Source organism: Nuphar pumila, chromosome 1 (assembly GCF_984573655.1).
Source record: "Nuphar pumila chromosome 1, dmNupPumi1.hap1.1, whole genome shotgun sequence".
NCBI lineage: Eukaryota > Viridiplantae > Streptophyta > Magnoliopsida > Nymphaeales > Nymphaeaceae > Nuphar > Nuphar pumila.
In genome coordinates this window covers 6,219,910-6,243,246 of record NC_143249.1, presented here as the reverse complement: position 1 = coordinate 6,243,246, position 23,337 = coordinate 6,219,910, and the positions used below count along the sequence as shown (strand labels likewise).

The window sequence follows — 23,337 nt, the reverse complement described above, 5'->3', positions numbered from 1 at the left end:
CTTCTCCTGTATTTCTAGTTTTGTTCTTGCTCTTGCTCTTCGGGCTTGTTTTCTGCTTTGATCTTTGGGCTCAATGTTGGTTGACCCTTCTCTCTCTCTCTCTCTATATATATATATATATATATATATATATATATATATATGGTTAGGTGATCGAGCCAAGTACTTTATAAAGTACCCAGGCCGCACAACACAGAAAATTACTAATGCGTGCAGTGAATCTGTTTAGGGATGCACACAAGGTGAGTTGAACTTAGGTTGATTCAGCTTTGATAAAAAAAACAGTTGCTTAAAACTCGGCTCAAGCCTGAACAGCTTTTGTCCAAACTTGGCTCCAGTTGAACTCGAGCTTGGCTCAAGCTGAGCATTTTTTATTTTAAAAAAATGAAAGCACTGAACACGGTCGTTTTTGAGCTACCCACCTCCTCAATAAAAGATTTACACTTTACCCGTCTGCGCAAGGCCATTTGATGGATTAAATTTAAAAACATACATTATACATATACTCTGTGCATTATATAACTACACAAATCGAGTTTAATCGGCCTAATCTAGCTCATGCGAGCTTGATTACCTGATCAAGCTCAGCTTGTTTATCTACCCTCGAACAAGTTCAAGCCGAGCTTAAACGAGTCAAGCTCAAGCCACATACAACACAGAAAATCACTAATGCGTGCAGTGATTTTCTGTGTAAATTACACACACAAAAAAACACCATGCATGTAGCCAGGGGCGTAGCTAGGATTCATGTGGGGGGGGGGGGGGGCAAACAGGGGTGTAGAAAAAAAAAATGTGTGATAGTCGGGGGTTCGGGGGCAGCGCCCCCGAAAAAATTTTTTTTTTAGATAAAAAAAAAATGGCTACAATTATTAATAAAAATCTATTTCATATGGACAAATCAAACTATTTGCTGCAGTCAGGGCTGGGCAAAAAAATGGATAAAAATCTATTTCATATGGAATCAGGGCTGGGCTAGGACTGGGCTTTTAAAAAAAATAAAAAAAATTAACTGTTTCGGGAGGCAGGACTGGGCTACAGCCCAGTCCTGCCCCCCCCCCTTAGCTACGCCTCTGCATGTAGCGATTTTTTATATTTTGCATGGCCGGAATACTTTATAAAGTACTCAGGCACAATCATTAGCTCTCATGACATCTTGCAAAGTTTTTACAAGCAGATAAAACACAGAAAATCGTTATATATGCACCGATTTTCTGTGTTTTGTGTGGCCTGAGAAGGGGTGGGCAACGGGCCAGGCGGCCTGATGGGCCAAGCTGACTCAGAGGATTTTAGGCCCGGGCTCATTAGGAACTAGATCGAAACCTGGCCCGCAGGCTACTGGGCCAGCCCAATGAGCCTAAATTATAAAAAATAAAAAAGTAAAATTAATTTTTAATAAAAACTAAAAATCACATAGTAACTTGGGTACATGAGAACTTGTTAATTACATAATTAATTGCACCAATTTTAGGAGAAAGATAATTAATTGTACCAAATCACATTAATTACACACACAATTAGCTAGGATTGTTTTGTGTAGGAACTGTCTTATTTGGGCCCGCCCGAACCGGGACAGCTTCACATTAGTGGGCCTCTCTTCAAAACTGAGCCCATTAAGAACTGGGCAAAAACCCGACCCGATAATAAATGGGCCGGGCCGGGCTGGCCCGATGCCCACTCCTTGGCCTGGGTACTTTGTAAAGTAGTTGGGCCTGATCAGTGGATCTACTCTGCACTCTCATGACATCTTGCAAAGTTTTCGAAACCAGATAATTGAGTCTGTTTTGGTTTGTCCTTTAACAGTTTTTTTCAGAGAATTATAGGAGTGCAGACAGGTCCAACACATGCCCGACCATGTTATATCCACTCATGGTTCGAAATATTGGGTATCAAGTCCATATCTAAACTATATATGGAGTAACGGATCCCAATTTTTAAATGTTAATAATGGATCTGACAAGAAGCATTGAAAATAACTTTTCGTTCGATTGCTTAGGATCTTGGATCCAAGGATAGTTGGCCCGACCCTCTTTACGATCCCCATCCGAACCCTCCAAACGGACTTGCAATACATGTTTTTTCAGTGTTTGGTAGATCTCAAACCCTCGAACCGGATCCATGTTTCCACTATAGGAGGATATGATATGGGCCCCATGCCAGATCTGACCGTTGGGCGTCGATCAGGGGCATTCAAGCATATCGTAAAGGTTTTTACATGTAAGAAAATGAACACGGATCCGATTTGATCGGGATCTGAATGTAGATTCGACAGGAAGTACCAATCTTAATTCGAATTCAGACACGAAAGAGTCCGATTACACAAGTCGGAATCTGATACAATTATACATATGGATCTTATGGAGGGACTGGATCTGCACTGCTGTAAAGCTCACTTCAGGGAAGAAAGTACATTATAACAAAACAATAATGTAGTATTTTTTGAAAGAAAGGATAAATTATTATAAATAAAAGCTAATACAAATACACAGCAAATGATTTGGTATCCTGTGACAGTCTCGTGTGACAGTCTCGCACCTGTAAAACCCCTGCCCACCTAAACGCCCAAAGTGACAGCCAGCCACATTGACGCATACGCCAGAAACGTACACACCAACCCATACAAAAACCTGAAGCAGGTTATATGTCCCCCCCCCAACAGGGCAGTTAGCTACATCTCATGTTCGGGGGTCCCAAAGAGCACCACGTATGTAAGCATGTGCGTCTCGTATCCCCATGTTTGTCAGCATTAATTAGCGTTGGAGTTTGATGCGATTGCAAAGACTTAAGTACCCTCTCCTCCATTGGTGTAAAAAAAAATGACGATTCTTGAAAAAGAGTGGTTGTAAAGACTTAAGTGTCCCGAAAATGATTATTTAAGATTCAATCCCTGCACTGCAGGATTATCCGAGAATGAAATCTTCCCTGGAGGAGGCTATGAACATCAACTCTCTCACTCTCTCTTTCTCTCCCTTCTCTTTCTGCTTCTGTGCACATCCAGCAGAAGATCATACATTGCTCCATCAAGCACCGACTGACCTGCACATTGACTGTTGTGGAGTCTGATTCAGAGTTTTTACCTTTACAGGAGGAGGGTTTGGGGGCTCCTCCCAGTGTGGGTAGCATCATTCAACTAAATGAGTTGTAGATCCTGATTTAGAGTTTTTACCCTTACAGGAGAGGGGTCTGGGGGCTCCTCCCAACGTGGGTAGCATTATTCAACTTGAAGAGTTGTCGAGTCTGATTCAGAGTTTTTACCCTTACAAAAAGGGAGGTCTGAGGGCTCCTCCCAGCATGGGTAACATCATTCAACTTGGTGAGTTGTGGAGTCTGATTCAAAGTTTTTGCCCTTATAGGATATGGGTTTGGGGGCTTCTCCCAACGTGGATAGCATCGTTCAACTTGATTCGTTGTGGAGCTTGATTTAGAGTTTTTGTCCTTATAGGAGGAGGGTTTGGGGGCTCCTCCCAACGTGGGTAGCATCGTTCAACTTGATTCGTTGTGGAGCCTGATTTAGAGTTTTTGCCCTTACATGAAGGGGGTCCAAGGGTCTGGTTTTTAGTTAAAATGGAGAATGAAATGTCAATAGAAATCGCTGAAAATTTATATAAATAAACTAGACTCAATAACAAAGACACCACTTTTTACGGATTTGAAATATGACCTTCGGTTAGGGAGATATGACCCTGACAAGTTGGTTCTAATTCGGGTAGCGATTTACAGCAATTTGCTTACTGAATAACACTACAAATCGCTATAGCGATTTGCGGAGGATACTACAAATCGCTATAGCGATTTGCGGAAGACACTACAAATCGCTATAGCGATTTGCGAAAGACACTACAAATCGCTACTTATATTAAAAATCTGATTTGTACTGCAAATCACCACTCTCTGATCTGATTTCTACTGTAAATCGCTACTCTCTGATCCGATTTCTATTGTAAATTGCTACTTTCTGATTTGATTTCTACTATAAATTGCTACTTTCTAATCTGATTTCTACTGTAAATCGTTACTCTCTTATCTGATTTTTATTGTAAATCGCTACTCTCTTATCTGATTTCTACTGTAAATCGCTACTCTCTTATCTGATTTCTACTGTAAATCGCTACTCTCTGATTTGATTTCTACTGTAAATCGCTACTCTCTTATCTGATTTATACTGTAAATCGCTACTCTTTGATTTGATTTCTATTGTAATTCGCTACTCTTTGATTTGATTTTTTTTATAAATCGCTATTTTTTTATTTGATTTCTACTATAAATCGCTACTCTCTTATCTGATTTCTACTGTAAATCGTTAATTTCTTATCTGATTTCTATTGTAAATCGCTAATCTATGATTTAATTTCTACTTTAAATCGCTACTTTCTTATCTGATTTTTACTGTAAATCGCTACTCTCTGATTTGATTTCTACTGTAAATCGTTACACTACAAGAAAAATGCTAATTAGCGACGAAAATTTACGATAATTTTTTTTCATCGCAAATTTGCAACGGATTAGTGAGAGAAAACTATTTGTCGCTAACATTTGAAATATTTGCAAAATTAGGGATGAAAATATCTCCATCGCTAAATCCATTGCTAATTAGCGATGGATTAGCGACCACATTTTTTTGTCGCCAAAACACTACGAAAAAATGCTAATTAGCGACGAAATTAGTGAGAGAATTTTTTAGCGACAGATTAGGGAAAAAATTCCTTTGCTAATTTTCGATTTAAACCGTCCTACCTGAGGCACAAAATTTTCCTTCCCCCCGTTCAAAATTTTCCGGTTCCCAAAGGAACCCCGAGTTCCCAGAAGAACCGGGATAAGAGCTGGAGCCCCATATTTAGCAAGAAGCAAACTAACACAAGGGTTATCCGGTTGGTGGGCCAACCAACATTGTTTGGCAACAAGAACAATGCTTCGCAGTCTGGGCGCATGAATGCCTAAACCAGTCATACGTCGAGGTAAGACCATTGAACGTCAACCAATCAAGTGACGCTTACCCTTGAGTTGACACCCAAACCATAGAAAACCTGCCAGCAAGCGCGTCAGCTGCTTCTCTACTCCCACAGGCATCACAAACATAGACATGAAAAATTTTGGAATAGTTGAAAGAATATGTATGACTAAGGTTAGATGGCCAACGATGAAGAGAGAGAGAGAGACTAGGTAATTAAGTTGCCAAAACGGTTGGTCTGCACTTTCCAGATATTCTTAAAATTTAAATATGCCAATATTTTCTTTTTTAAATTTATTATTAGATTTTTCTTTGCCGATAAAATCCTGATAACGAGATTTGTGACCATGCTTTCCAGCCATAAAAGTTCCGATTCCACTGAATTCTTAAATCCATCTCATAGTGAATTGCCTGATTAGATGAATAAGTGAATAAATGAATTAGAAAAAGGCCAAAATTGTTTTGCCAACCCTAATGCTAGCTAACCCACATAAATTTTTACCCATCAAAACTCAAATATGCTACAGCTTAGGAAGCATTGGTTTTTGGTTGAGTTTTGTGAAATGTTTTTCGAGATGCCATATGCCATTTATAAAGAGAACGATTTCTTTCTTTTTTTCGACACAGAAAGCTGGGGTTACGCAGACTCCTACCAGTCATACAACTATAACATTGGGATTCGAACTTGCAATGTCCCAGCATAAGGTGACGTGCACTAACTGCTCCTGCCAGACAAGTCGGAGCCCATGACTTGCTTACACAACCAGTTCATCCTTGAATTATCTCTATAGATGTCATTCTTTATGAAGTACCGCAGCCAAGAACAGTCGACAGCATCATGGATATCCATTTTGAGATGGATGACTCAATGTAGAAATGCCAGGCTTTTTGGCCTTTTTAGGTTTTCAATGGCATCATGCATCCCAGGGTATCAAATCTAGAAAATGTGGGAGTTCTAGATTTTTAGTGGTATCCAGTTAGGGATGTCAATGGATCAGATTTTATCTGATATCCAACTGAATCGGACTCCATTTATTCGGATTTGGTAAGCCAAAACCATATTCAGTTATAATCGGGTGGGGCTGTGGTTTTGAGTTTTTCCTGCAGAATCAAATGGATATCCAGATTTGGTGGATACCTGAATTTGATTACATGTGACAAACCAAATTTGGTATGAGCTTTTAACCATCCGAGTCCAAATCCAAATCTGAATCCATTTAGCCATTATCCCATTAGTTGGATCTTGTATTGGCCTCAATTAGATAAAAAAAAATCCTGTAATGCATGTGGTCCGTATGTCTTAAATATCAGAGATAATAACGGTAGTTGTGGTTCAACTGCCCACGTTATTTATTTATTTATTTTTATGACGAAGTGTTCCCAACAAGTGCGGTCACCGTCTCACCGACACCCAAGAATTCACGGAGCCCAGCAGCAAAAGGCACCCACACACACACCTGGTGAGAGTCGAACCTCAGACATAGGGGTCAGCACCTTCTCTCCAAGCCTGCTACCATTTGGGTGACCAGGGCAGGGTGTGGCCACACTATTGTTTTTGCTGCTCTCTAGAGTCACATTAATTCATCAAGAATGCATTAAAAAAGAGGTTAATGTTTGCTACAATCGATTGTACATACAGCAAAACATATTTTGTCAGAGTTTTTTTGTTAAACCTAACCAAAGGGGGCTCTGCTTGTCTGGTAGGAGCAGCTAGTGCACGTCACCTTGTGTTGGGACGTTGCAGGTTCAAAACCCAATGATATAGTTGTATAACTGGTAGGGGTCGCAAAAGAAGAAAAAAGGATGTGGTCTACGCTAGGCACTCTTTATTAAGAACTATCTTTTAATTGGAGAGAATCTGGCATGTACAGATTTTCTAGCGATGCAAACATCGACGGTTGTGAAGACACTAATTTTTTCCACCTCAAAAAGAGATGTTTTTTCATCAAGAAAACACGATCCAAGTGTTGTTCCCACTAAATTAACTATGCTGAATACATTTACCATGTTAGATATAGTCGAAATGTCTTGTATCATAAGATTCCAACTAGATGGTAGGTACAATCGAATTTATCAAATACATATGTATCCTTCAGAAGAGGTTATAATACTATATGAAAAAGAAAAAGGGAGAATGCAATGATCAACAATTATTTTTTGCAGCTTAAACAATAGTCAAGTACATGTATGAAATGCCAAATTGACTTGACCTGGGCTTGATGCTCATAATTTAAGAGTCTTCACTATGTCTCCACTGTTCGCGAGTGTTGACACAATTTAGAGTTGAGTTGTATAATTGTCTTCTCTCTCTCTTTTTTTGTTTTTTCGACAGAGAAATCTGGGGTTAGGCAGACCCAGTTATACAACCATACCATTGGGATTCGAACTTGTAATGTCACGTGCACTAACTGCTCCTGACAGACAAGAGGAGCCCGTTGGTAATTGTCTTCCTCTTTGTAAACCTATGTCAGTATCACTTTTTTCGTCTGCTTCTTTTGTTGCTTTGCATTTAAAAACTCTCAAAGGGTGATGGGTGATTAAAACTTGTGGAATTTAGCTTTTATGATTCCCACGTTCGTCAAGGTGGTTGAGAGGTCACATATCTACACATCACTTATGCCCAAAAAATCTTCAGGTTCATGCTGCCCCCATATGAGTTTTGAACTCTTACCCCAACTTAATCCTGGCCTACTTCAAAGTCCGTATGCACGCACATACGGAGTTTGAGGAGACAGCCGGGCTACTACTACTAGAGGCAGTGGCGGATCGAGGATTTTGCTTAAAGGGAGGCAACAATTTTTTATAATAAAATAAACTATAAAACTAAAATATAAATAAAGGCAATATAAATTTTTATAATAAAAATAATAAAAATTTTCAAAACTTTAGGCGGAGCTCAAGCCCCCCACTGGATCCGCCCTTGACCAGAGGCACATTAGGGTAGGGGTGCAAACAGCAGTTGGGGACACTGCAACACCTCTGAAAGAGAACAGTTTACTGTGTGTGTGTGTGTGTGTGTGTGTGTGTGTGTGCGTGTGTGTGTGTTGCGAGAGTTACCATACTTGGCTCAGTTCATAAAAGTACAAGATGTGTACATCTCATTAAACAAGCAGACAGTAAATCTGCAAGTACTTGCCTTTCAAAAAAAAAAAAAAGTCTGCTAGTACTGGGTCCAATTCAAGGAGTTGATCAAGTCCAAGGGGAGCCACACCATGAATAGCCCACCAGGCTTCACCCTGAGGTGCACCAAGATCATAGATTTGGAAACAACATTGGGAATCAATCTAAAGATTCTGTACCAACCATTCTGACTGGCTCAAACGGCTAGAACAACCCTGAAGCTGACATCTTATTTATTGTAGATGAAGAACAAACTCAACCACACAAACAACCTTAAGAAAACCAAAGGGTTTTTCTTCCTCTCATATGGTTATGCTTAGAGCTTTAAAAAGGAAAGAAGAGGGAGTGGGTAAGTTCACACCCACCACACTGCTTCAACTGCATCAATCGTAGGCAAAGACAACAAAAAGCATAGTTGGCAAACCCGGCGAGTCAACTCGGGAATCGCCTGGATCGGATCCCAACTGGATCACTGATTCAGGACCACTGATCCACATGCCTCTGTGTTTTTTGTCATGCATTTTTATGATTTAATGCATAATGCCCATAAAAGAATATAAAGAATCATATGTTTTAAAATTATAAATATTAACAATTATATATAGTTGAATGTCATTGATGTGATGCGCTAAATTTAGTGAATATATAGCATGGATTTTGATTTTTTCATTTCTTAATACTAGAAAATGCATAGTGCTAACTCTTCCGAGTTACCAAGTCCACCCACTGACTTGCGAGTCAAGGTTGGGCAATCCCAATCCGAGTCACGAATTTGCCAACAATGAAAAGCAGAAAACCCTTTTAAACATCCCTTGACATGCAAATCTCTCGAGTATCTATCGGTCTTTACTCTTTAGAAAGATGGCCCAGAAATAACACCAAACAGCCTGTTGATACTCTGGACTCACTTGGCAACCTACCATAAGTCTCACATTTATGATTCAATAAAAGAAACACTGCCCAAGAGAACAAAATGAAGAGAGAGAGAGAGTTCAAATTTCAAAAGAAGCAATCAATCAGAAACTTCCATAAGAAATCTCTATTAACCAACAAAAGGATTATACAAAAAAAAAACAAATCTGTATTGGGCATTCTCTTTCCTTTTCTTTCTTTTTTCCTCCTGCCAAAAATCAGATAGTCATGGTGTTTCATTGAAATAGAAAATGAAGTTGCATTCAAACAGGGGGCAGTGGGGCTGAATGCATCACTCTGTTCTGTGACTTCTGTTTCCCCACAATCCAATTTAGCGTCCTTCTGGCAAACGAAGGTGTTGGGTTGCTTTGAGAATCCAGACTGTGGAAACTACAGCTCTCATCATCCACGCCACATTCGCTTCTAGGCAATGAACTGGCATCACCCTGATTCACCCACCCTTCAACTTCAATCTCAGACACAGTCCTTTGGCTGCAGCTCTCTTTCAGCTTCATGTCATCTGCTCTCTGTACAGGCAATCGAAACGAAAAGGCCCTTCTCGACGAATCCGCCAAGGAAGACAGTCTATCCTTCCTCGTTCGAAGCCAGATCTTTGAAACCGAAAAGCTCTCCCTTTTACCCTCCTGAATCACTGCTGAACTGGCCCCATGGTTCTCAGTAATCCTAAATCCTTCCCTCCTGGAATGGGAATTCTTTGGCATATCATACATGGAGATAGCAGGCCTATGGCCTGGTGTTAAAGGCAAGCCTGGCTTCTTTATATGTCGCTTCCTCTTCGTTGGAACAATTGGAACTTGTAAAAGAGATACTTCATTTAAGACATACTCGAAGGAACCCATTGAATAACATCTCCTAGAATCCACATTGCTTATGCTGCTGCTGCTCTCTCCTCCCCCGCCAACACCACCAACAGCAGCATCAATGTTTCTCAATTTCCCAAGCTTCACAGGGACGACCTTCGTCTCCTCCCTCACCGGGTTATTGGCCGGCTTCTGTGAATTCTCGACACAAGACGAGGTAAACTCATCTTCCGACGATAAATTCATCTGGGCAGCTGAAACAGAGTCCCGGAGATCCCTATCGATGATTTCGCGGGAACTTTCACTGCCGGATTCGAGAACCAGAACGACGGGCGAGCAATTGTTCGACGGAAAATCAGGGAGGAGGCTCCCTCTACACAGAGGACAGGTCGAGTGCGACAGCAACCATGTATCAATACATTCTAGATGGAAGGCATGGCTGCACTTGGGCAGCAATCTGAGCTTGTCCTCTGCTTCAAATTCGCAGAGACAGACGGCACAATCGAATGGATTCTTAACACCAATGATGGTCTTGTAGAGAAAAACAGGAAGGGCATCAATGCAAGATTGGTCCACCCCTGCATCATGGAGATGGAAGAGCTGCTGCAGCTGCCCTTGTAGGACACTCACATTGTCCAAATCGTCGGGGTCCCTCTGTGAGGGCCTAACAAGGAATCTAACAAGAAGGTGAAGCAAGCCAGAGATGAAGAATATCACAGCCAGAATCACTATGATCAATAAGATGCTAGAAATAACCCTACTATCCAAACCTTGGTCACGAGGAGGAGGTGATAAAGGGGGAGGAGGACTAGATAGGTATGATAAGTTTAGGGGAGGGTAAGAACTCTTAATTTTCCTGCTTTCATGCAACACCCAACTCATTTTTCCCTTGAAAAGAAAGCATCAACCAGAAATTTGGCAAGAAAACATAACAATCCTAGGAAAAAGAAAGGAAAATTTTCTCACCTAAGATCTCTGGCCTTCCCAAAAGAATCACCACCACACAACAATCTTCCAAGCAGAAGATAAAAACCAAAAACCCATCTCTTCTTTGTTCAGCACAAATGAAAAGCAATTCCCCAACCGACACAGTGAGCATGTTTTTTAAAAGATCTGTGAAAGTTTACCACCCTTTTCTGCCTATCTTATAGCAGAGGGAAAAAGAAAACCTGCAAGTCAATGGTGGTAAAATAGGAAAGATTCTTGGGGACAGAAGCTATGGAACTACAACAAAGGTTAAGATAAACAAAAGAAAAAAACATATTCAAAGATGTTGGGATGAGGGCACAGTAATAAATCCTCAACCAGAGTAAATAAATGAAAGATTACCCATGGTTCAAAATTGGGCGTCTAAGACTGCAGCAACTTTAATGATCATTTAATTACCAGGAAATCGATGTACCCAATGGATTCTTTTCTCTTCTTATTGTATACATAAACAAAAATCATGGTGATTCTTCATGAACATTAATCAATGGGTACATGTGTAAGCATGATCTGATAGAATCTTTCATCGGAATGCTTCTCCCTTGTGTTGCCAAAGGGAATTGGCATTTAAAAAATGAACTGAACAGAATAGAAGCATATAGAAAGAATGGAAGTAAAAAAACTTGGAAACGAGTGTGGTGCGCTACTCAAACCCGCTCGGATTCTCCCGACGGGTCTTCCTTCTCCTTTTGTTTGGATACTACCATTTATAAGTGACACTGCCTCACTGGTGATACGAGCAGGCACGCAAACACCAACCCTGACTCATACAGACAAGGGAGGAGCCACATTTGTTGATAAAGTATTTAAATAGAATATTTTAGGTTTTTTTTTATATTTTCTGCAATTTTTTATTATGCATTTGTGCCCAGCCTAATTTAGATTCTTGGTTCTGCCTGGGAATAACAATAATATTTTAAAGTTTTATTTCAATAAAATATATTTTTAATATTAAAATATAAAAAAAATGATTTATTAAATAATTAAAAAATTTGTGTCCTTGTATCCTTTTTTTTTTTTCTCAAAAAAGTTTAAACTTGCAAGTCAAACCCGCATCAAGCATCGACGTGTCTTTGTGGCATACTACCATGGATACAACCAAACTTGCACCAAGCGGGATACTATTAGGGCTTTTGTTTGGAATATGTAGCTGGGGAGGCGTTTATGAAGTTTATTCATTTGAAAAAGTGGCAGCTGCCAAATCCATGATTTAGGGTAAATACAAAAGAGAGAGGGCCTCACTTTCCATCACAAATGCATAAACGCCCATCTCAGCATCGAGATTCCAAACAGGACCACCAAAGTAGTTTGACCAAGATTTTACCTTGGGACCACCAAATGCATAAACGCCAGGCCCTTATTATATACCCTTTATGTGGAAGCAACCCCACATGCTAAGTGAAATCTACACAACTGCCTTAGATCAAGAGCTAATGAATACTCACCATCCAGAGGATAATTTAAACAACATAACTGGAAGTTCCAACCGATACTCATCCAAATCAACCTGAAAAAATGAATACAGGACGAACATAAATTACTTGTTTTTCTAAGACATTTTGTTGTTCTATGTATACATTCCAATGGCCAATTTATCCAATGATTGAGTTTCAATCATAACAGGCAAAAATGCCTCATGCACTGAGTTCATCTACATAAAAACCTCATCAATAAGCTGAAACTTCTACGATCACCTTATTCTCTAAAAGAGAGATTAGCTGCTTTAACCCCTTCTTCCAAAACTATCAAAATACTGATGCAAGAGAAAATCATGAACAACAACTGACCCCTCAATATGATGGTAGGGATGAACAACTGGTGTGTCTGTTTTATGAATATAGAAATCACACAATGCACACGTGTTATGATATTCCCAAGGCCTTTGTGGCTATGACATTAAACAATAGGCAAGACAATTCGTGGTACCTAGATACGGGAGCCACACATCACATGGCCATAGATGATCCGGGCATGATGAACATGTCACGATATAATTGGCAGGACGAAGTCACAGTTGACAATGGTGCGAATCTACCGATTGCAAACATAGGTAATTTTTTCCTAAATCAGTTTGCATTTTCAGATGTGTTCTGCATGTTTCTACCATAAGAAAGAATCTCTTGTCAGCAGGGGCGTAGCTAGGATTCATGTGAGGGGGGGGGGGGGGGGGGGGCAAACAGGGGTGTAGCAAAAAATATTTTATTTGTGTGATAGTCAGGGGTTCGGGGGCAGCGCCCCCGAAAATTTTTTTTTTTGAGATAAAATAAAATTGGCTACAATTATTAATAAAAATCTATTTCATATGGACAAATCAAACTATTTGCTGCAGTCAGGGCTGGGCTAAAAAATGGATAGAAATCTATTTCATATGGAATCAGGGCAGGGCTAGGACTGGGCTTTTAAAAAAAAAAAAAAATTTAACTGTTTAGGGAGGCAGGACTGGGCTACAGCCAAGTCCTGCCCCCCCCTAGCTACGCCCCTGCTTGTCAGTTGCCAAGTTTACTTGAGATAATAATTGTACTTTTGAATTCAATACTGATGGATTTTATGCGAAAGATCAGAGAAACGAAACTAGTCTCCTAAAAGGATCGAGTAGAGAAGGATTGTCTTGGCCGAGTCAAATCCATGGTAGGAAGGAAAATTGTGGAGTTTTCATTGGAGAAACTAATTTTGCATGTGTTTCTCACAAGTTTTCAAAGAACGTCTGATATTGTCATTTGGGACATTAATTTTAGAAGTTTAAATTTGCTTGAACAAAAAAAGTTGATAGCAAGTGAAAAATAAAAAATATGCGGTGATGATGATTTGTTCTCTAGTTGCATTATGAAGAAGATTAACAAACCCTCCTTTGAAAGGGAAGAATTTGCTTCCAACTCACCTCTTAAAGTTGTACATGCTGACCTATGGAGGCCCAAATCCTTCTCCTTCGAGAGAAGGGTATTTTTACTACTTGCTTATGGTTGATAACTATTATCTATTTGCATGGATTTTTCTCTTGATTAGAAAATCAGATGTCGTGTCATGTTTTAAAATTTTCAAAGCTATAGTTGAAAATCAACTTGACAGGAAAATTAAAAATTTTCATAGAGATGGAGGTGGACAGTTTGTAGGTGGTGTCTTCTCTAAAAATTTGAACAAACATGGGATAAAAAGATGCCCCCCTTGCCCACATACATCTCAACAAAAGGACATTGTGTCTTTTGGTTCATGCATCTTTAGATGTAAAGTTCTGGATTGATGCTTTTCACAATGTGGTCTATTTGATAAATCGACTTCCAAGCCCAAATCTAAGTGACATGTCTTCACATGAGTTATTACCAAATCGTGTCTCTAGGTATAAGCAACTCAAAAATTTTGGATGCACGTGTTACCCATATTTAAAACCCTATATTGACTCAAAATTGTCATCTAGGTCCAAAGCATGCATGTTTAATGGATATGGTACAAATTACAAAAGTTATATATGTTATGATCTTATTTCAAGAAAAGTTTTTATTTTCATACATGTATTTGATGAATCTAACTTTTTATATACTGAAATCAATAATAAGAGTCTTGTACGAGACAAGGAAACTACCTCTTAGATTCAAAACCCCTCACAAACCCAAACTTTTAAAATGACCTCAACTGTCACCCAGACTAGTCTTATCTTAACTAGTCCTAGTCATAGTCTCCCTTAAGATCTAGAAATTGAAAACCTTGGAAATATGGACTCTGATCCAAATTCGTTAGGTGAGTCTCATGGTGCACCCTCCAGCAAGTTGAACCTAGTACCTATTCATGAACTGCATGGTCCAACTCCTGAGGATAGACATACAAATTTGACTCTAATTAGGACTCACCATATGATAACCAGGTCTCAGTATGACACATTAAAACCCAGATATTTTCTTAGCATGAAGCATCTTGTTCCTATAGGTCTATTCACTGAAGTATTGCAAGAAGAGAAAGAACCTTATGACCTTAGTTAAGCCCTAGAGGATCCAAAATGGTGTTTTGTCATAAAATATGAAATTCATACCATGAATAAAAAATAGACATGAACTCTGGTTACTCCCTCTAATACCCATAACCTAGTTGGTTGTAAATGGATATACAAAATAAAGCGTCATGCGGATAGAACACTTGTCAGATATAAATCTTCCCTTGTTGCCAAGGGGTAATCAATAGGAATGTGTTGATTATTTTAAAACCTTTAGCCCTATCATTAAACTCACATATGTTAAAACAATGCTCTCTATTACAGTAAGTTGTAGTTGACAAATTCACCAGTTAGATATTGATAATGATTTCTTGCATGGATTTTCAAAAGAAGAAGTATATATGAGTCAACCTCCAGGTTTTAAAGACATAAGTTACCCTAATTATGTATGCAAGCTTATTCAAGCCTTATATGGTTTAAAATAGGCTCAACGGGCATGGTTTGAAAGATTGAATGTGTATTTAGAGAAACTCAATTTTATTGAGTCACATGCAGATTCCTCTCTGTTTATTTGCCGAGAATGTGGTGTAAAAATGTATATTATAATATATGTGAAGGATATAATTGTAACGAAAAGCTCTGCCCCAGAGGTCAGAAACATCATTCAAGCCTTTGGTCAATAATTTTCAATTAAGGACCCAAGCCCTTTGCACTACTTCTTCGATATTGAAGTTGTTCAGGACACATCAGGGATTGTTTTGACTTAGAGAAAATACATTACAGATCACCTGATTAAATGAGTCCCTCAATATCTCAAAAGAACACTCAACTATGACTTACACGTCAAGTAGTCCAACAACCTCAGGCTTACTGGATTCTTTGATGCAGATTGAAACAACACACAATTGCTCGCTCATGTATAAAAGTTGAGTACAAGGCCATTGCAGGGGTTGTCTCATAATTAATGTGGCTTAAACAACTCTTAAAGGATTTGGGTTTAGAATGTCCTCAAGTCTCAGTACTTTAGTATCACAACCTGTGAGCTACATATTTAACAATCAATTATGTGTGTTTCATGCCAGAACAAAACATATAGAGATTGACTATCATTTTGTCAGAGAAAATGTTGCTTAAAGTAATGTGGAATTTTAATTTGTCTCATTTGAAAATCAATTAGTAGACATCCTTTCGAAGGTTCTAATTGGTCCAAAGTTTTAATATTTCAGAAACAAGCTCAATATTTGAGAGTTTAGCTTGAGGGGGTGTGAAGGAAGATCCAGATCTAGATCCAGGATGTGGTGCATTGGATCTCTACCATATAGACCCACACATTGAAGTGGATCCTGACCCACACATGGAGGTGGATCCTCAGGTTAAAAATACGAATCTCAATCAGGTCTGGATAATAGTTTCAAATAAGGACTCCTCCTAAACAAGGTAACAGAAGCAAAGAATGACTTATCTTTTAAGAAGACTTGTAAATAGGAAACATGTAATCATAAAGAGTCTAGTTGCAACTGGGTCTCCTTATTTACGAAGAAGTCCCAAAAACATGTAACTCTTGGACCCATATATAAAAAGGAAACAGACCCTCTCTATGGGGTATGAAAAATCAAGAGAGAGACTCCATAGTGAATGTAGGTCACAGTTGGACTGAACCACTCTAAAATGGAAGCAGATCAGGTCATGCTGAACATGAGCGTTTTTTCTCATGCCCACATCGTGGCCATCCGATTTGCATTTTAAAAGGCTCAAACGTCAACAAAACCACGTGGCATTCATCCAAAATGCAAACAAACGGCCACGATGTCGGCATGAGCAAAAACGTTCATGTTCAGCATGACCTGATCTGCTTCCCTCTAAAATTGTGTTTTCCTTTTTGTTTGTGTGTGTGAGATCCCCAAGTCTCATGTTTTTACACCTATGACAGAATAGGGGCTCTTGCTCACGGGCCCTTGTTTCAAATTTTTTTTTTTTTTTGCTTTCAGTCTAAAGGAAGTGTAGCCAAGGAGGGAGTTTGCCAGAGAATCAATCCGACGAGCTCTACCATCAAAATAAGGGCGCACCCCTGCAACTACGGGAATGATCTCTCTCTCTCTATCTCTCTCTCTCTCTATCTATCTATCTATCTATATATATATATATTACGGGTTGCAAAAACCCTGCAACTACTAATTTGTTTAAAACCACTTTATTGAATCCAAGCTTAAGCCTAACGGGATCCAAATATGATAAACCCAAACCATGATCCAATAAAAATCCATGTACATGTCTATTAAATCAAATTCATGATCCACTAAATTCAAAAAATTCATTTATACAATCCATAGACCATGATCCATTAAATCCATAAAATTCATGGTCATTAAATCCAAAAAATGAAAAACATGGATCCAATCCCTGGTTAGTTGTATTCAATACATGATCATTATGTTACATAAGAAAATTAATCCATGACAACTTACCAAACAAAAAAAAATGAATTGTATTCATTTCCTCAAACCGGTCAAACTTGAGAAGTGAAATCTCATGGGACTCCAATTCACATTATTTTGATTCTCATAAGATCTATTTTCACATTTGTAAAGAGCAACCAAACATACCCATAGTGTCCTATCAACTTCGCAAGGTGGGGGCGGTGATCGATCGTAGGGCTCCACCCAGGGTTTTACTTGCTTTGGCAATAATTCATCATTAAAAAAAGCATTTTTTGACATTCACAAGTCACCCCTGCTAGATGAGCATATATATAAACCCGGGCTTTTATTCATATTTTTTTCCCTTTTTAAAAGAAAATCTGAAAGCAGATTTTGCTGAGATTGAGAGAAAAACAATATGAAAGAAATGATGAAACTATTCTTCATGCTCGAGTTGCTCCTATTATTTAGTAGGGTGTGTTTGGATGTTAAAAGATGTGAGAATCTTGGATGTAAACATGGTAAACAAGCCGAACAAGCTTTGTTTGGGCTCAACTTAATAACAAGAAACTGTTCGGACATGATTGGTCGCATGGCCATTATTAGGTCCATGTGAGATTGTAGTAAAGGAAACCTTCTTTTTACTGAGTTTTAAAAGGAACTAAATGTGATCTTCAACCCAATTAAATGGCCATTATGAACATCTACATCTTTGTGAGAGTTCTTTTTTTAGTTTTCTCCATAAGGAAATGCTGGGGGCGCCTAATTAAGGCCTCTACTTTTATTCATCATATACCGTCATTTTCAAAAAATGCATACATACAAAAACTACAGCACAAGTCTGCATTCGGACTGAATGTCCCAATCAGGAAGCCGATCCCCCTACTTAGGGATGGCAGTGGACCGGGGGAAAGAGGGGCCCCGCCTCGCCCCGTTTGGACCGGGGATGAAGGGTATGAAACGGGGATGGAGGCGGGGATGGACGTGCACTTTTCCTCGCCACGCCCCGCCCTGCTCCGTCCCCGCCTCATCCCCGTTTGAACCAGGGATGAAGGACATGAAACGGGGATGAAGGCGGGGGTGGAGGATAAAATCCATCCCCGCCAGGGAGGCGGGGCGGGGGTGGAGGATAAAATCTTGAGGCGGGGCGGGGGTGGAGACCTTGTCCCCCGATCCGCCCCGCCTCACTGCCATCCCTACCCCTACTTCTATTCATTATATACAGCCAGAAAAATTCATATATTCAAAAACTACAGCACAAGTTTGTACATGGCTATGAGGCTCGGACGAGCAAACAAGCCGAGCTTGATCGATCTTTGGTATAAGTATATATATAATATGTTTGCAAAAGTAATTAAAAGGTCAGTTTCCTCAAAAAGTGCCTAGTTCAAATCTTGTTTTTTACCTTTTTCAGTTAATCTAGAGGATTTTTAATGTGTATATATATATTTTTTTCAGTTTCAATCAACAATTATAAGCTTTGGCTTAGTGGTGGGTTCCTTTTGAAACGTTAAGAGAGGTTTCAGAACCTTTTAAAGATAATGTTTTTTTGGAATGTCATTGAAGCTCAGTTCAGCTCGAGTTCGGAACCGAACCGAGTCTGGACACAATGTCATTCAAGCTCGGCTCTGAGCTCAAGCCAAGCTTGGACAGATCAGGTATTTTGAACGGAGCCGAGATCGAACAGCCCAGAGTCTCCTCGTGTGCATACCTAATTGTTGCTACTGGCCTTTAGATTAGATCTAAGTAAGGGTATCTCTCGTAACTCATAAATTCTGGTTTAAAACTTCATGACATCCTGTTAATTTTTTCTTGAAGAGGTTAAGTTCTAATCAGTGAATTGACGAAAGTAACCCTACCGATCTAAATCTTCCCAATATTCACCAAGATTTGACCCTTTACTTTCTCACTCACTTCGAAATGCATATCTGGCACGATGGTGTACATAATAAGGGTATTTTAATAATTTACTTAACTGGATCACAGGTTACCATCCTCTGATTAGCATTTCGCAACCCTAAGAAAGGAACATGGAAAGATTTTTTAAATGCCCACATTAACCCTCAGTCATAACAGTATTTCCGTCCATTTAACGGTCAAAACCATAGCCAGCTGGCTCAGTAATTAATTATACATTTTAATTTTCCAGGTGGCTAAGAAAAGAAATTAATAAAGTATCTAGTGGTTAAAACTTAAAACACTTAAACTCAATCCCTACTTAAACAACGGTCAGTAGGGATGGCAGTGGGGCGGGGGACAAGGTCTCCACCCCCGCCCCGCCTCAAGATTAGAACCTCCATCCCCGCCTCCATCCCCGGCGGGGATGGATTTTAACCTCCACCCCCGCCTTCATCCCCGTTTTCATGTCCTCTATCCCCGGTTCAAATGGGGTGCGGCATGCAGGGGCTCTGCTTCCCCTCAATTCATTACCATCATTAAAGAAAGATTGGAGACATGACGGGGCAAGACGGAGATCGAGGGAGGGCCGGGGGGGGGGAGCGTAAGTCCATTCCTGCCTTCATCCCCGTATGGGTTTTGATTTTAACCTTCATCCTCGCTTCCATCCACGTTTCATGTCTTTCATCCCCGATCCAAATGGGGTGCGGCATGCAGGGGCTCTGCTTCCCCTCGATCCATTACCATCATTAAAGAAAGATTGGAGACATGACGGGGAAAGACGGAGATCGAGGGAGGGTTGGGGGGGGGGGAGCGTAAGTCCATTCCCGCCTTCATCCCCGTATGGGTTTTGATTTTAACCTTCATCCTCGCCTCCATCCATGTTTCATGTCTTCCATACCCGATCCAAATGGGATAGGGCGGGGCAAAGCCCTGTTTCCCCTGGTCCACTGCCATCCCTACGGTTAAGGACAAGAATGGGTGTGTGTTCAAATAGCGGAAAAAAGTGCCACCCCTTTAAAATTCAAAAAAAATCTCGAGAGGTTCAACTTGTCTTTATGTGCGTGCATTTTTGCTGCATAACAAAGTCAAATGCCAAACATGAGTTTTTGAGTTGTTCACCAAACGATGTGGAGTTTGGACTTTGGAAAAGTACATTACTTTGTTTTGATTCCACAACTTGGAGATGCTTAGGGTTAATGTTTGATCATGTCATCACCATTATGTCATAATGAGTAAAAAATTAAATTTTTTATTTTTATTTTTTTGGTTGATCAGACACTAAAAATGTGACCTACAAGGTTTTTTTTTAATAGGTAACGGGTTTATCGTGTGATTATGATGTGTAAGCAGGTTTACTAACAATTTAATTAAATCAACAACTCACAATTTTGGAAAATTTTCTTGAGCCAAAAAATCGAGTTTCAACATCGAATGCATCTGTGTGGTCTCACGTCTGCGATTCTCATCTACAATGGACGATCAGATCTCTGTGACCCAATATTATCCCAGTTGCTTGATGACCAGTAAATTAATCTCTTACAATGTACATCTAGTCGTTGTTTGGTGTAATCAAAACATGTTCTTATATTTAGGGGTGTCAATGGATCGGGTTTGATCCTCACCTGACCCATACTCCCTATAGGGTCAAGGTTTGGTGATAAATCAGAAGGCCCGATTAAAATTTGGGTCAGACCTAAAGGGTCTGATTAATATATGGAGCCAAGCATGGTTTGTGAAATTTCATACCATACACAGGCCCGACCCGAGTTCCAATTAAGATCCACAAATTTTCAATGTAAACATGATAAAATAAATATTATTTTATTAGGTCTGGTTCATGCATCTAGTTGTTGTTTGGTGTAATCAAAACATGCGCTTATTTAATTAAGGTTGTCAATGGGTCGGGCTTGACCCATACCAAACCCTATAGGGTCAGGGTTTGGTGATAACTAAGGAGGCAGGATTAGAATTCAGGTCGGATCTAAAGTGTCTGATTAATATATGGAGCCGAGTATAGTTTGTTAAATTTCATACCAGACCCAGGCCCAACCCTAGTTTCAATTAAGATCCACAATTTTTCAATATAAAAATGATAAAAAAATATTATTTTATCGGGTTTGACCCGGGTATGGTGCATGCATCTAGTCATTGTTTGGTGTATTCAAAACATGTGCTTATAATTAGGGGTGTCAATGGGTCGGGTTTGACCAAGACCCGGCCTGTACCAAACCCTATAGGGTCATGGTTTGGTGATAAATAAAAAGACCCGATTAGAATCCAGGTCGGACCAGAACGGTTTGATTAATATATGGAGTCGGGTATGGTTTATGAAATTTCATACCAAACCCAGGCCTGACCCAAGTTCCAATTAAGATCTACTGAAAAAATAAATAAAAAAATATTATTTTATCGGGTATGGTCCGGGTCTGGTTCATATAATCTTTATAGAATCCGGGTATGATTTCTTTTATGGTGGGTTCCATTAGACCCGGTACCATAATCTCAAATCTTGGGTCTGGCTCCACCTAGGTCCAAACCAAACCCGACTGGTTGACACCCCTACTTATAATGATCAATATTCCATCATACTTGATTGATGTGCATGGGTAATGCTTGTTATGAACTCCTAGAGCTGAGTATTTTTCAGCTGTAACTAATATTTTGGCATGCTTTTGCTGGCTTCCTTGGTTTGAATTATAGGGCTACTAACTAGATAGGTGGACCCTACATTTGTCCTCTAGGCTTTTGACTTGCAAAAGATGCTACTTAATCTAATAATAAGTTGGTAATAGGTGGAGGAAGAAGAAATGTGTGCATGTTGAAATAGACATAGAGATGGCGATATTGTATTTGTCAAACTTTGGTACCTCCCTCATGTTTGACTCGAAAAATTTTCATTTTAGTATGCACGTGAGCAATACAATTAGTCAATTGTATCACCCAAATTATGATACAAATTTCGACGTACCCTGTGCTGTGCTGCCTGTGCATGTGTTTTTTCAATATGTGAAGACGTTGTTGAATGCCAGCCACTTGTGAATTATGAATAACTTTCTTTCAGAAAAAAATAAAATCATGAATTAAGACCATTAACCTTATTATATTGATGGAGGACACTCTCAATAGTCAATACATTGCTCGCGGTGTCTGTCTGATTACATAATAATAATGTCCTTTTATCCTTTTGTGGAAAATGTTTGATTCCATATTCTCTACTGAAAAACTCATCATATTTTCACTTTTACATCTGATCCGCCAGATGTGATCTGCACGTTTGGTTCTGTAGAAGCCAGCAACCTTTAGATCATGCTTTTTCAATGCATCGAATTTTCAAACTTCAAAACAACATATTTTAAAGTCAAAAAATACATTTCAAGCTACTATTTTGACCATTCTTATATATATATATATATATATATATATATATATATATATATATGAGAACTGCTGCGTAAGTTGAGACGTGATTTACATGTTTGGTTTTAGAAGAACCAGCTCTTAAATAACCCGAATGGGACATATAAGCGGGATTTGTTAACGTTCAAGAGTTCAAAATTTGTGTAAATATTAAAAAATGCAAAATCATATTTTTTCATAAAAAATACACAATCCAACACTCGATTCCTAGAAAATTCACCATGATGAACACATCTGCATGCATGGTCGGATTTGCAACAAAAAAAATGTCTGGTATATTCTTCTTTTTTCTTTGATAAGAGAACATGGAATAGGAAACTGATGTTCATAAACTATAACCAATAAAGCTATGGAAGCCCTTTTATTATCAAAAGGGTGTGCTTCGTAGTTAAATGTCATGTTAGTGATCTTAATAAACATTAAGTCCGTCGCTCTTGAAGTTTCTTAGGATTGCCTAAAATTCATGAGTCTCACTGTTGAATCCTAGAGGCAACCCAAAGAAGTTGTGGTTATGACGTCTTTGTTTCATCATTTAGAGGTAGAAGGTGCATGTATAGATCTACTGAAATGAGTCCAGCAAGTAAATTCTTTCAATCAGCTAGGGCCATCGGCAAACGCTTCTGTATCAGTTTTTCAAGAGCGAATGATACAAAAATATATCAAATGAATTCACACAAAGATTATTTATCCGAGTACTTATCAATGAAGAGTGAAAACCCAAAAACATGTTTCACGGCCAAACATGATTATCACAATAGAGTCGGTTTGATCCCTCTACTTGATTCTTGTTAAGGCAGAAAACGTGGAACCTAATGTCGGCTGGCTCAAGAAGGAAAGCTCTAATGAGAATCCCACAAAAGTCGACTCCAAAAAGAAGGACTCCTATCAGCTAAGGAT

The 23,337-nt window shown here is 39.2% G+C and overlaps 1 pseudogene; it reads right to left on the bottom strand.

Moving 5' to 3' along the window:
• Positions 1–9,118: 9,118 nt before the first annotated feature.
• Positions 9,119–10,680, bottom strand: LOC149847804 (RING-H2 finger protein ATL13 pseudogene; annotated as a pseudogene).
• Between the last annotated feature and the right edge of the window lie 12,657 nt (positions 10,681–23,337).